We start from the raw sequence: 15983 nt of genomic DNA on the forward strand, positions 1-15983 counted from the left end.
GTGTACAAGATAAATTGACTGTTAGTAGAATACTGAATAAATAAACAAAGATAATTTTCTCCTAAAAATAAAAAATATTCCTTTTATCTGTGATTAAAAAAATCTGTTTGTCCTCAAATTGGCCAAATATTTGTGACTCAAGTCTGTGTACATTTTTGAAATAGGTGGAGACACACAATTAATCAATTTTAAAGATGAAAGTGTCACCGTAGTAACATCTTTGACAATTGAATATTTTTAGAAGGGGACTTCAAATATGGTGTTGATTTTTGTTTGGTCTTATTTTGGAGGGGGAAAGGGTTGTTAATTTTCAATGGCATAGGGATAAATGTTCTATTGCTACTGAGGGGGTGTTTAACGACCTTGACTACCCATGAGGGTCTCACACAAAGAATAAATCCTAAGACAAATTTTCATTGTAAGATTTGAAATGCATTCATCAAGGGCTATTTACACATGTTCTATAGATAATGCCAAGTAGTGACAAAAATTGACATTAAGTCATTGAATTGTAGCAATAAATTTAACCATTATCAGGGTTTTGTGGATAAGTGGGAAAATAAGACAGTGGAGAAATGAGCTGTAGCTATTATCCCCTATCAGTAAAGATAAAGTAGAACTATTATAAATGAAGTCTCCCTAGTTAAGTGTAAAGTATGACAACAGTCCTTAAGATCAATCATCTCACCTGTCCCCTAGGTATGTCAATTATTCAATAAGGTATACCACCAGGTGAAACATTGACTTTGATGTCCTAATTAGGTAGTAGACTCTAATAGTGTTGTTCCCTGTAGTTTTGTAATTATTTAGTATGAACATCATGAACTAAGGGCTCTTTGGTATGCATCAAAACAATTGTATTGAAAATAAAGAATATAGACTATAGGATAATGTCATATTTCAATGTTTTTTTATTTGTTAATCATTTTAATGTGAGAATTGGTGTATGTGGATGCTCTTTGATACTATCTATTTAATTTATTCATAACTTTTAGAGAAAATTTAAAGCTTGACAAGTTGTATGGATTTATTGCTGTTTAACGGCACTGCAGTACTATATATATATTGTTGCAGTCAATTTTTATTGGTGGAGGAAGCCCGAGAGCCCAGAAAAGTGACATTCCTAGTGAATTAAGATCGGAGTCACACCGAGTCACACACATCTGCCATGTGCAGGGTTCGAAATCACAATCTCAGTGATACAGTAGATAAACTACTAAGACAACTTGGCCAACAAGGCCCTCCATTGTGTTTGTACATATTTAAAGGCTGTTTATAAAAGAATATGTTGCCCTCTAGATTTCATTGCTTTACCTTTCTTGTTAGGTTGCTGTCTCATTGACGTATACCCCATATATATTTTTAGCTCACCTGTCCCGAAGGGACAAGTGAGCTTATGCCATCACTTGTCGTCCGTCGTCGTCCGTCGTCTGTCGTCTGTCGTCGTCTGTCGTCGTAAACTATTTCAAGAATCTTCTCCTCTGAAACTACTGGACCAAATACTTCCAAACTTTAACTGAATGTTCCTTAGGGTATCTAGTTTGTAAATTGTATCCGAAGTTATGATCTATCAACAAACATGGTCGCCATTGCTAAAAATAGAACACAGGGGTCAAATGCAGTTTTTGGCTTAGAACTCAAAAACCAAAGCATTTAGAGCAAATCTGACGTTGGGTAATAATGTTTATCAGGTCAATTTCTATATGCCCTGAAATTTTCAGATGAATCAGACAACCTGTTGTTGGGTTGCTGCCCCTGAATTGATAATTTTAAGGAAATTTTGCTGTTTTTGTTTATTATCTTGAATATAATTATAGATAGAAATAAACTGTAAACAGCAATAATGTTCAGCAAAGTAAGATCTTCAATTAAGTCATTTTGACCAAAATTGTCAATTGACCCCTTAAGGAGTTATTGCCCTTTAAAGACTTTTTTTTCACAATTTGTTCATCATGTTGACTTACTTTAAAAAATCTTCTCCTTTTGAAACTGCTGTATCAATTTCAGCCAAACTTAGGCTAAATGAGTTTCAGAGTATCTAGTATAAATTTTATATTTTATTTCCTTGTATGTCAAGAAACATAGCTCCTATGGCTAAAATAGAACATAGGAGAAAATGATTATTTTTTTTGGCTTTTGAAGAAAATAGGACGATCCAAAAAACATTTAAATAAATTGAAAAGCCAAAATAATCATTGATGAGAGATTTAACCAAAAGAATTAAGGTGAGCGATTCAGGCTCTTGAGAGCCTCTTGTCTATTTCCTTTTTCGATTTTCATTTCCTTATTCGGTTTCTATTTCCTTTTTCAATTTTCATTTCCTTATTCGGTTTCTTTTTCCTTATTCAGTTTCTATTTCCTTATTCGATTTTCATTTCCTTATTCGGTTTCTTTTTCCTTATTCGATTTTCATTTCATTATTCGGTTTCTTTTTCCTTTTTCAATTTTTATTTCCTTATTCAGTTTCTATTTCCTTATTCGATTTTCATTTCCTTATTCGGTTTCCTTTTTCCTTTTTCGATATTCAAATTTTGAAAAATATTACAAGTCCAAACTGAATTTTTTTTTCCCATCAAAATTTTTTTTCACAAATTTTTTTTTCCTCAATTTTTTTTCCTTAAAAATTTTTTTTTCAAATTTTTTTTCACAAAATTTTTTTTCCTCAAAAATTTTTCTTTCCTCAAATTTTTTTTTATCATTTTTTTCGTTTCCTTATTCGTTTTCTATTTCCTTTTTCGATTTTCATTTCCTTATTCGGTTTCTATTTCCTTTTTCGATTTTTATTTCCTTATTCGTTTTCTATTTCCTTTTTCAATTTTCATTTCCTTATTCGTTTTCTATTTCCTTTTTTGATTTTCATTTCCTTATTCGGTTTCTTTTCCTTATTTGATGTTCATTTCCTTATTCAGTGTCTATTTCCTTATTTAATTTTCATTTCCTTATTCGGTTTCTTTTTCCTTCTTCAGTTTCTATTTCCTTTTTTGATTTTCATTTCCTTATTCGTTTTCTATTTCCTTTTTCGATTTTCATTTCCTTATTCGGTTTCTTTTTCCTTATTTGATTTTCATTTCCTTATTCCGTTTCTATTTCCTTATTCGATTTTCATTTCCTTATTCGGTTTCTTTTCCTTATTTGATGTTCATTTCCTTATTCAGTGTCTATTTCCTTATTTAATTTTCATTTCCTTATTCGGTTTCTTTTTCCTTCTTCAGTTTCTATTTCCTTATTCGATTTTCATTTTCTTATTCGGTTTCTTTCTCCTTTTTCGATTTTCATTTCATTATTTGGTTTCTATTTCTTTATTTGATTTTCATTTACTTATTCGGTTTCTATTTCCTTATCCGATTTTCATTTCCTTATTCGGTTTCTTTTTCCTTTTTCCTTTTTCATTTCCTTTTTCAATTTCTATTTCCTTATTTGATTTTCATTTCCCTTTTTTTTCGTTTCCTTATTCGTTTTCTATTTCCTTTTTCTATTTTCATTTCCTTATTCGTTTTCTATTTCCTTTTTCGATTTTCATTTCCTTATTCGGTTTCTATTTCCTTTTTCGATTTTTATTTACTTATTCGTTTTCTATTTCCTTTTTCGATTTTCATTTCCTTATTCGGTTTCTATTTCCTTTTTTGATTTTCATTTCCTTATTCGGTTTCTTTTTCCTTATTCAGTTTCTATTTCCTTATTCGATTTTCATTTCCTTATTCGGTTTCTATTTCCTTATTCGATTTTCATTTCCTTATTCGGTTTCTTTTCCTTATTTGATGTTCATTTTCTTATTCAGTGTCTATTTCCTTATTTAATTTTCATTTCCTTATTCGGTTTCTTTTTCCTTCTTCAGTTTCTATTTCCTTATTCGATTTTCATTTCCTTATTCGGTTTCTATTTCCTTTTTCGAAATTTTATTTACTTATTCGGTTTCTATTTCCTTTTTTGATTTTCATTTCCTTATTTGGTTTCTTTTTCCTTATTCGGTTTCTTTCTCCTTTTTCGATTTTCATTTCATTATTTGGTTTCTATTTCTTTATTCGATTTTCATTTCCTTATTCGGTTTCTATTTCCTTATTCGATTTTCATTTCCTTATTCGGTTTCTTTTTCCTTTTTCCTTTTTCATTTCCTTTTTCGGTTTCTATTTCCTTTTTTGATTTTGATTTCCTTATTCGGTTTCTTTTTCCTTATTCGGTTTCTATTTCCTTATTCGATTTTCATTTCCTTATTCGGTTTCTATTTCCTTATTCGATTTTCATTTCCTTATTCGGTTTCTTTTCCTTATTTGATGTTCATTTTCTTATTCAGTGTCTATTTCCTTATTTAATTTTCATTTCCTTATTCGGTTTCTTTTTCCTTCTTCAGTTTCTATTTCCTTATTCGATTTTCATTTTCTTATTCGGTTTCTTTCTCCTTTTTCGATTTTCATTTCATTATTTGGTTTCTATTTCCTTATTCGATTTTCATTTCCTTATTCGGTTTCTTTTTCCTTTTTCCTTTTTCATTTCCTTTTTCGGTTTCTATTTCCTTATTTGATTTTCATTTCCCTTTTTTTTCGTTTCCTTATTCGTTTTCTATTTCCTTTTTCTATTTTCATTTCCTTATTCGTTTTCTATTTCCTTTTTCGATTTTCATTTCTTTATTCGGTTTCTATTTCCTTTTTTGATTTTCATTACCTTATTTGGTTTCTTTTTCCTTATTTGGTTTCTTTTTCCTTTTTCGATTTTCATTTCATTTTCCTCAAAAAATTTTCTTTCCTCAAATTTTTCGTTTCCTTATTCGTTTTCTATTTCCTTTTTCTATTTTCATTTCCTTATTCGTTTTCTATTTCCTTTTTCGATTTTCATTTCTTTATTCGGTTTCTATTTCCTTTTTTGATTTTCATTTCCTTATTTGGTTTCTTTTTCCTTATTCGGTTTCTTTCTCCTTTTTCGATTTTCATTTCATTATTTGGTTTCTATTTCTTTATTCGATTTTCATTTACTTATTCGGTTTCTTTTTCCTTATTCGATTTTCATTTCCTTATTCGGTTTCTTTTTCCTTTTTCCTTTTTCATTTCCTTTTTCGGTTTCTATTTCCTTATTTGATTTTCATTTCCCTTTTGCATTTCTGTTTCCTTATTCGGTTTCTTTTTCCTTATTTGGTTTCTGTTTCCGTATTCGGTTTTATTTCAATACGGTGGACAGACGGTCCCGGATCCCAGAAAAATATTTAAGTGGGAAATAGCTTGTGTCAATCCTTTTCAAAGGTATTGACATTAGCTATTTCCCACTGAAATATTTCTTGGGGATCCGGGCCCGTCTGGCCACCACAGAGCTCGGTTCAAAGGTGACCCTTAACGTAATTTTCCGTATTAACCACACATTCGGCATATCCCTACATCAAAGTTTTGAACCGGACCTAGCTCATTTCAAAGGTATTGACCTAGGCTATTTCCCACTTAGATATTTTTCTGAGATCCGGGCCCGTCTGGCCACCACAGAGGTTCAAAGTTGCTCTTTAACATAAATACAATACCCAGAACCCAAGTTCCTTTTTAATCACGTGTGTATCTACATCCATTTGGTATAAGTTTTATATATTACAGAGTCTATTATTTCGTCAAATTTAGGACATTGAAAGACCGGGGGGTCTCAACATCATTTAAGCGGTCCTAAGCGGTAGGTTTTCACTGTACATTTCTTTTTTGGCTTTTCATAAATATTTCTATTTATATTTCTAAATGTCACTGGAGTGATCGGTATTTGTTTTTGTTATGAAACGTCGCACGATACTGGTGTTACCTAACGTTACACACTCAAAGATGTAAGCCAAAATAAAAACGTTGGAATGCATGTTGTTCGGATGGCTTTTTACAATAAATTTTAAAGGATTGATTTTTTTTTCCTAAGAAAGGATTAATTTTTGTTCTTAGATAAAAGATGTTAAGCTTTAGTTTTATTAACAAATTAAAAATAAAAAAGGAAAACATTTGTTTTATATACATTTTAATTATAAAGGCAATCGATTTCTTTTTTTATGGATAAACTATGCACTAATTTTTGCACTCCAGAATGTCAAGGCGAAAGGACTACGGCATATCTAGCATGGCAGTTCTGCACAAATATATGCAAGGGAATTAGCGGGAACAATCATTATATAGCTGTTTTTTTCTATTAATTTGTATTATAGCGGATCCAACTATCATAGTCCGCAAAACACTACAGTTCCGCGAGGAAATCTCTCTCCCCACCCCTCATCTATGAATCGGTAGAGCTTCAACATTAAAATATTTAATTTTAAAGTTTTCTTATTAAGCAAATAAATTTAAAAAGCCGTATTCCAAATCGTCTGTGAAAACCGCAATAATGACATCTAGACGGAACGTTCTGTATATCTTATTAAATAACGTCAAAATCGTATGTGGGGACATTGTATCGGACATTTTAGTTTTATCTGATATCTCGTATATTAGTTTTAATTTATGGGAATTTAATATCAAAATAGAGATAATTTTGTGTACTTTTATCCATTATAAAAAAAATTATGTAGCGAATGGCACTGTATTAAATAAACATCATGAAAAAACAGAAAACGTAACCCTACGTTTAATTTGGTTTGAAGGGGACAAAATGTCGGACATTGCTATTCAACTCGAATAAAAAGAATTTGTTTTAAAAATTCCTGATTATTGCATGAGGCGAAAGTGTGATCTTTGTACAAAATACAAGTATAAAAATTATCTACTTTCGACATGGGGATTGCTCTGAAATTCCATTTTTTGGGACAATTTAAAAAAAATTACGGCAACGTTTCGTTCATGGGACACAAAATTTGTATCATCTTGATCCCTTTTTTTTTTATATTTCCGTCTTTTCGAGAGAGAAAAATCGACATTATGTCATCGGCCAATTATGAATTGCTTGTTCTATAGACAAACTTTTATATCGTTTGGTAAAAAAAATTATATGTTTTTTACGGTATTCAGAATTTCACAAAACTAAAAGTGTAACGCGGGACAAGGAAATCATATTGCAAAATAAAGGTTTTATTGAGTTTTAATAAATGAAAATGGTCTGTTACATAGACAAAATTGCAATAATCTGAAAGAAGAGTTTAAAAGCTTTAAAATGATATACAACACTTTATAATATCAATTTTTATGTTGAAAAATTAATACGATGAATGCGACTTGTCCGTGATTTCAGCAAAGTAACACCAGTAACGTGCGACGTTTCTTTATATATCATATATTAAATTACATCTTTGATGAATCTTTGATGTCGTTTTATTGATAAAGTTCTATACTACATAAAGACAAATAATCAACTTATATAAGGGCTTAAATTCGAGGTCAAAGAGAATTAACGACAGCTTGAAGGGGTCATAAAACGATTTGCAGTAGTCTATTCCATTATTGGAATTAAGCTATTTCTCAATGTTCACGTCGGTACTCCTCTAATATGCGTTGCGGAACATATTGACTATATACCTTTTGTTCCATTCTTAATAAGCATTCGAGTGAGGTATAAGCTAAGGTTTATCTGTACTTACGGGCTGAAGGGTCATAGCAGTCCATTTCATTATTAAAAATTTGCTATTTCTTAATTTTCACGCGTATTTTTGTATTTAGGCCTCCGCAATCCAGCTAATTGTCATTGCGGCACATATCGTTTATTCTCAATGTATTCCTCTATCAATAACCTTTAATTTGGTGTATATTTTTTTCCTGAATTAGGAGCTGACGGGTTGCAGCAGTCCGTTCCTTATTCCAAATAAGCTACTTCTCAACGTTCACGCGTATTTCGATATTAATATAAAAAAGAAGATGCGGTATTTGTCCATTCCATTATTCAAAATATCCATTTCATTATTCAAAATTGGCTATTTCTTATTTTTTCACGCGTGTTTTGGTATTTAGGTCCACCGTAACCCCTCGAAAGGTCATTGCTGCACAATCAACTTGTTATATCTTTAATCAGAAGATGAAAAATAGCAAAGGTCCAGGGGAAATAAAAAAGACAACGTAGAGTATTTTGATATATATGTTTAGGTATTAAGGTTGTCCATACATGGAATTAGTTTGGCGTTTATTATCACTGAACTCGTATATATTTGTTTAGGGGCCAGCTGAAGGACGCCTCCGGGTGCGGGAATTTCCCGCTACATTGAAGACCTGTTGGTGACCTTCTGCTGTTGTTTTTTTTTCTATGGTCGGGTTGTTGTCTCTTTGGCACATTCCCCACTTCCATTCTCAATTTTAATTTCTGTTAAAAATAGTTAAGGAAAAGCCATTAGTTTATCCTCCTGAACTAAATAGATAAATAAAATAAAAGATTTACAGTGTTTTTATTTTTTTCTTATAATAATTTGAATGTTCGATTGATAACACCAAAATGACGAATTTAGAAATACGGAACTTAGCTATAGTGTCAGTTATTTTTTTTTTTTATTTCACTATTCACCGCTCCAACTTGAATTATGAAACCTAAACTATTTCATTTACATTGAATAGTGAATAGTGAACTATTCCATTATTCATTATTAAATTTTGAATAATGAAAAATGAATAATGGACGTACTTCAGCGCGGTAAAAATGACATGTATGATGGATTTTTTTTCTGTGCTCGGTAAAAAGACCACCTACATAATGTAACTACTAGTACTTTACAGATCTATGGACAAATCGACAAGCAGGACGGAACACACTTGGTTAATCATATATACATACCATATAAAACTTCATTTTTGAGGGATTATATATATATATACAACCTCTAGTAACTTACCCTGTATTTCACTTAAGTGTGTCTCGTTTTATATTAATGTATAAGTAAAATTGTCGGGCAATCTATGACAGATTTGTTAGTCTTTCTTTGTCAGCTGTTCATATTAAATTGTTCGTATTACCTCAAATCTGTGTGTCTTCTATGCCACGTACAACTGTGACGATATTGACTTTAGCAAACAATTCTGCTCAAACCGGTGCTAAGGCTGTCTTGCAACTTTTATTGAGACGAGAATGATTTCTCTGTGTTGAAGATCCCACTGTATTTTGTCAAGATGAAGGGCAGCAATAACGTCTTAGACGCTGTTTCTTTGCTGCAAATTTATTTTGTATATGTCTTGATTTTGGTGTCGGGCAAACTTAGGTAAGAAAACGGAAACGAAAAAATCAGTATTTTTTTTTTATTTGTTAAGGCGCATAACCCTAGAATGGTATAAATGACGCCATCAAAATCAAATGTGATATGTATTTTGTTGTAATACGGATTGTGTATAAGTTTCATAACATTTTGTTGAGGCAAACTTCTAAATGCACATCTTATATATCATTTTAATGTCTCATATAGACTTTCCATGTCGTTTTTCATTGTATACTAGAAAGATCTAATTTTTTTCTGAATTGGAGAACCATTTTTAAACGATAAAGATTAAGCCCCAGTCCCACTAGACCACGATCCCATATCACGCTCACCGCGATCTAAAATAAATTCAGATCGTGGTGAGGTCGCGGTATGAGTGGCATGAAAATGTAAATTTCCGTTGCTTTCACGATGCTACTACGTCCTCATTACACTTCTACAACGATCCCGCTACGATTATACTACGTTCTCACCGCGCTTATTCTGCGACCTCACTACGCTTATCAAGATCTTTCTACGCTCATCGCGTTCTCACTACGACCATACCACGAGTTATCCGATTGCAACACGATCTTACCACGCTTCTACTGCGATTATAGCACGTTCTTACCACGATTATACTACGCTCATGCCGCGATCTTACTAAGTTCTCAGCAATAACGTCAACATCGTGTTCCATATCAATACAGTTCCATTCCTTCTATTTCTGATTAATACGTAGATTTCGCGGAAACAATACAGTCATGCCGCCAAAATTTACTAGAACACGTGGGCGTGGTGGTAGGGGTTGATGTAGAGGCAGAGGAAGCTCCAATAGCAGAGACATATAAATACATTTAGTATACATGTCTCTGCCAATAGTAACGAATCCTGATCCAGCAGAGATGTCGGACCGACCAATCCAACCCAAGTTACAACCTATTGCTGGTCCATAAAACTCAAATGACGATATTTTAGTGAACGATACCAGAGATGACACAGATGTGTCAATATATATAGGAATATGTGGTATGAGTGCGTTTGAGACAACTCTCCATCCAAGTAACAATTTATAAAAGTAAACCTTTATTGGCCAAGGTACGGTGTCCAACACGGAGCTTGAGCTCACACCGAACAGCAAGCTATAAAGGGCCCCAAAAATTACTAGTATAAAACCAACGGTCTTATCTAAATAGAAACGAGAAGCATGGTTGAGCCGTTAGAGAAAATGGACAAGAAGTCCTAATCACATACGGACAAACAAAATCGGGAGAGATTTAATATATTTTATGGGAAAATGACAACGAGATTGATGGTAATAGTATGCACGTAGTCAGGTCGTAAGAAGAGCGTGGTGAGTACGACAAGGGCGTGCTATAATCGTACTATGGTCTTGAACAGCGTGGTGTAAACGTGGTGTAGTCGCCGTGAGAACGTGATGGTCGAAGTGATGTCGTAATAACGTCGCTGTGAGATCGTAGCACATTCTCTCCGAATAGAATCACGCTTTCGCTACGCTCTCGCTACGATGGTACAGCGACCTTTGCGATCTTATTGCGACCTAGCTTAGCGCGCTCTCACTACGCTTCTACTACGACATGATTTCGCCACGACCGCAACACGATTGTTTTGAACATGTTCAAACTTGTCCACGCTCATCACGATCTTGAAGACCTCACCACGACCGTGATACGACCTTACTACGATCTACACGATCGTACTACGATCATCAAAATTTGCATTTTTTTCACAGATCGTAGTGCGATCGTGGCCTAGTGGGACTGCGGTATTAGACAGTACTTTACATACGAAGAAACAACTCAGTCTCATGCTACTTAGTGGACATTTTGATGAGTTAGTCTCATGCTACTTAGTGGACATTTTGATGAGTTTAGTAGTTTACAAAACCGTTTCGTAGTGGACAAATTGTGTCGTAATTGATATCAACTCAATATTACATTGATAAAAACATACTGAAAATTACATGGTACTAACCCTTGTTAATTGTTTTGTACAAATATAATTGAAAAACGAGTATACAAAACGACTGCATGCCATGGTAGTTGTAGTGTCCCGGCACTACGAAACGATTTTCTCCCGCAAACCGAATAAGGAAATAGAAATCCAAATAAGGAAAAAGAAACCGAATAAGGAAAAAGTAAACGAATAAGAAAATGAAAATCGAATAAGGGAAAAGAAACTAAACTCATCAAAATGTTTTTCTCCCTTAAACCGAATGAGGAAATAGAAATCCAAATAAGGAAAAAGAAACCGAATAAGGAAAAAGTAACCGAATAAAGAAATGAAAATCGAATAAGGAAATAGAAACCGAATAAGGAAATGAAAATCGAATAAGGAAACAGAAACTGAATAAGGAAAAAAAACTGAATAAGGAAATGAAAATCGAATAAGGAAAAAGAAACCGAATAAGGAAATGAAAATCAAATAAGGAAATAGAAACCAAATAAGGAAAAAGAAACTGAATAAGGAAATGAAAATTGAAAAAGGAAAAAGAAACCGAATAAGGAAAAAGAAACTGAATAAGGAAATGAAAATCGAATAAGGAAAAAGAAACGAATAAGGGAATGAAAATCGAATAAGGAAATTGAAACCTAATAAGGAAAAAGAAACCGAATAAGGAAATAGAAACCGAATAAGGTAATGAAAATCGAATAATGAAATGAAAATCAAATAAGGAAAAAGAAACCGAATAAGGAAATGAAAATCGAATAAGGAAATGAAAATCGAATAAGGAAAAAGAAACCGAATAAGGGAATGAAAATCGAAAAAGGAAATAGAAACCGAATAAGGAAATGAAAATCGAAAAAGGAAAAAGAAAACAAATAAGGAAATGAAAATTGAAAAAGGAAATACAAAACGAATAAGGAAACGAAAAAAAATGAGGAAAAAAATTTGAAAAAAAAATTTACAAGGAAAAAAAATTTTGCGGAAAAAAAAATTTGTGAAAAAAAATTTTGAGGAAAAAAAAATTTGTGAAAAAAAATTTTGAGGGAAAAAAAATTCAGTTTGAAAATTTGAATATCGAAAAAGGAAAAAGGAAACCGAATAAGGAAATGAAAATCGAATAAGGAAATAGAAACCGAATAAGGAAAAAGAAACCAAATAAGGAAATGAAAATTGAAAAAGGAAATAGAAACCGAATAAGGAAATGAAAATCGAATAAGGAAACAGAAACTGAATAAGGAAAAAAAAACTGAATAAGGAAATGAAAATCGAATAAGGAAAAAGAAACCGAATAAGGAAATGAAAATCAAGTAAGGAAAAAGAAACCGAATAAGGAAAAAGAAACCGAAAAAGGAAATGAAAATTGAAATAGGAAAAAGAAACCGAATAAGGAAAAGAAAATGGAATAAGGAAATGAAAATGGAATAAGGAAATGAAAATCAAATAAGGAAATAGAAACCGAATAAAGAAAAAGAAACTGAATAAGAAAATGAAAATCGAAAAAGGAAAGGAATAAGGAAATGAAAATCGATTAAGGAAATAGAAACCGAATAAGGAAAAAAAACCGAATAAGGAAATGAAAATCAAAAAAGGAAATAGAAACCGAATAAGAAAATGAAAAACAAAAAAGGAAATAGAAAACGAATAAGGAAATGAAAATTGAAAAAGGAAATAGAAACCGAATAAGGAAATGAAAATCGAATAAGGAAATAGAAACCGAATAAGGAAAAAGAAACCAAATAAGGAAATGAAAATCAAAAAAGGAAATAGAAACCGAATAAAGAAATGAAAATCGAAAAAGGAAATAGAAAACGAATAAGGAAATGAAAATAGAAAAAGGAAATAGAAAACGAATAAGGAAACGAAAAAAAAGAGGAAAAAAAAATTTGAGGAAAATATTTTTGAGGAAAAAGTTTTTGAGGAAAATATTTTTGAAAAAAAAAAATTTGAGGAAAAAAAATTTTGTGAAAAAAAAATTTAAGGAAAAAAAATTTTAAGGAAAAAAAATTTAAGGAAAAAAAATTTTTAAGGAAAAAAAAATTGAGAAAAAAAAAAATTGTGAAAAAAAATTTTGAGGGGAAAAACAAATTCAGTTTGGACTTTTCAGTTTGAAAATTTGAATATCGAAAAAGGAAAAAGGAAAAAGGAAAAAGGAAAAAGGAAACAACTTGTGTCTGGTAACATGATCATGTATAAATTAACTAGAGGCTCTGAAGAGCCTGTGTTGCTCACCTTGGTCTATGTGCAATTGATACGATATTCCCGTGCTTGCATTTCCTATAATGATTTTCTTGATAGAGGGTTACTGCTCACAAGGAAGCTATTAAACCAAGAGTTCCAAATGGTGAAGTTGAAATCATCCCTTCGTAAATTTTACGGACGCCATCACGAGTTGGTTGACCGTTATGGAATAACCGTTTCACAAATGATATCGGATATGTTCCTTACGTCGTAACTACAATCCCCTTCCCTTTCATGAATGTGACCTACCGAATTAGACTATTTACCGGATTTGTAATCACATAAGCAACACGACGGGTGCCACATGTGGAGCAGGATCTGTTTACCCTTCTGGAGCACCCGAGATCACCCCTAGTTTTTAGTGGAGTTCGTGTTGTTTATTCTTTCGTTTTCTATGTTGTGTGATGTGTACTATTGTTTTTCTGTTTGTCTTTTTCGTTTTTAGCCATGGCGTTGTCAGTTTGTTTTAGATTTATGAGTTTGACTGTCCCTTTGGTACCTTCGTCCCTCTTTTAAACAATGGATTCAGAACAAAATTGTGTTTTGGTGATGGTAATGTGTTTGTAGATCTTACTTTACTGAACATTCTTGCTGCTTACAATTATCTCTATCTATAATGAACTTGGCCCAGTAGTTACAGTGGAAAATATTTTGTGTAATTTTTATTTTAAATTTGCAAAATTTATGAAAATTGTTTAGATTGACTATAAAGGGCAATAACTCCTTAAGGGGTCAACTAACCATTTTGGTAATGTCAACTTATTTGTAAGTCTTAATTTGCTGTACAATAATGCTGTTTCCAGTTTATCTCTATCTATAATAATATTCAAGATAATAACCATAAGCTGCAAAATTTTCTTATAATTACAAATTTAGGGGCAGAAACAATGGGTTGCCCGATTAGTCTGAAAATTTCATGGCAGATAGATCTTCCTTCCCAATATGTACTATTATTTGCCATGTCGGCCATCTTGATTCGCGGGCGGGGTCATCAGACTCATTTTTTTAAAACTAGATACCCTAATGATGATTGTGGACAAGTTTGGTAACATTTACCTTAGTAGTTTCAGAGAGATTTTTGTAAGATTACAAAAATTTACGAAATATTGATAAAAATTAACAATAAAATAGAGAATAATACATGGCAAAATCCGTATCATCCCGAGACACCAATATCAGCCCAAGGGCCTTCAGGCCCGAGGGATGATATTGGTCGAGGGTGATACAGCATGTGATACAGATTTTGCCATGTTTTATACGCTTTATCATATATTTCAACAGGAGAGTTATATTATACGAACTGTTTTCTGATCCATAGCACTGGGTAACCTTCAGTTCTACTTTTGTCTTGTTTTAAAAGCCTAAATAGAACTGCTCAATTACTTATCCAAAGCACCTAGGTTACCTTATATTTGCGTGCTGTTGTTTTAAAAAATATTTTATAATTGTATTTTTGTGTGTGTTTTGTATATTTAGCTCCGAAGGGCCAAGTGAGCTTTTCCCATCACTTTGCGTCCATCGTCGTTAACTTTTACGAAAGTCTTCTCCTCTGAAACTACTGGGCCAAATTAAAACAAACTTGGCCACAATCATCATTGGGGTATTTAGTTTAAAAAATGTGTCCGGTGACTCGGCCCACCAACTAAGATGGCCACCTTGGCTAAATAGAACATAGGGGTAAAATGCAGTTTTTGGCTTGTAACTCAAAAACCAAAGCATTTAGAGCAAATCTGACATTTGGTAAAATTGTTTATCAGGTCAAGATCTATCTACCCTGAAATTTTCAGATGAATCTGACAACCTGTTGTTGGGTTGCTGCCCCTGAATTGGTAATTTTAAGGAAATTTTGCTGTTTTTGGTTATTAGCTTGTATATTATTATAGATAGAGATAAACTGTAAACAGCCATTATGTTCAGCAAAGTAAGATTTACAAATAAGTCAACATGACCGAAATGGTAAATTGACCCCCTTAGGAGTTATTGTCCTTTATAGTCAATTTTCAACAATTTTAATAAAATTTGTAAATTTTTACTAACATTAGCCACTGAAACTACTGGGCCAAGTTAATTATAGATAGAGATAATTGTAAGCAGCAAGGATGTTCAGTAAAGTAAGATGTACAAACACATCACCATCACCAAAATACAATTTTGTCATGAATCCATCTGCTTCCTTTGTTTAATAGTCACATAGACCAAGGTGAGCGACACAGGCTCTTTAGAGCCTCTAGTTATAGATAGAGATAAACTGTAAACAGCAATAATGTTCAGCAAAGTCAGATTTACAAATAAGTCATCCTGACCGAAATGGTCAGTTGACCCCTTTAGGTTTTATTGCCCTTTATAGTCAATTTTTAACCATTTTTCGTAAATCTTAGTTATCTTTTACAACAATCTTCTCCTCTGAAACAACTGGGCCAAATTAATCCAAACTTGGCAACAATCATCTTTGGGGTATCTAGTTTTAAAAATGTGTCCGATGACCCGGCCATCAAATCAAGATGGCCTCCACGGCTAAAAATAGAACATAGGGGTAAAATGCAGTTTTTGGCTTATAACTCAAAAACCAAAGCATTTCGGGCAAATCTGACAATGGGTAAAATTGTTTTTTAGGTCAAAATCTATCTGCCCTTAAATTTTCAGATGAATCGAACAACCAGTTGTTGGGTTGCTGCCCCTGAATTGGTAA

The sequence above is a fragment of the Mytilus edulis genome, chromosome 7, assembly GCF_963676685.1.
Source record: "Mytilus edulis chromosome 7, xbMytEdul2.2, whole genome shotgun sequence".
Lineage (NCBI taxonomy): Eukaryota > Metazoa > Mollusca > Bivalvia > Mytilida > Mytilidae > Mytilus > Mytilus edulis.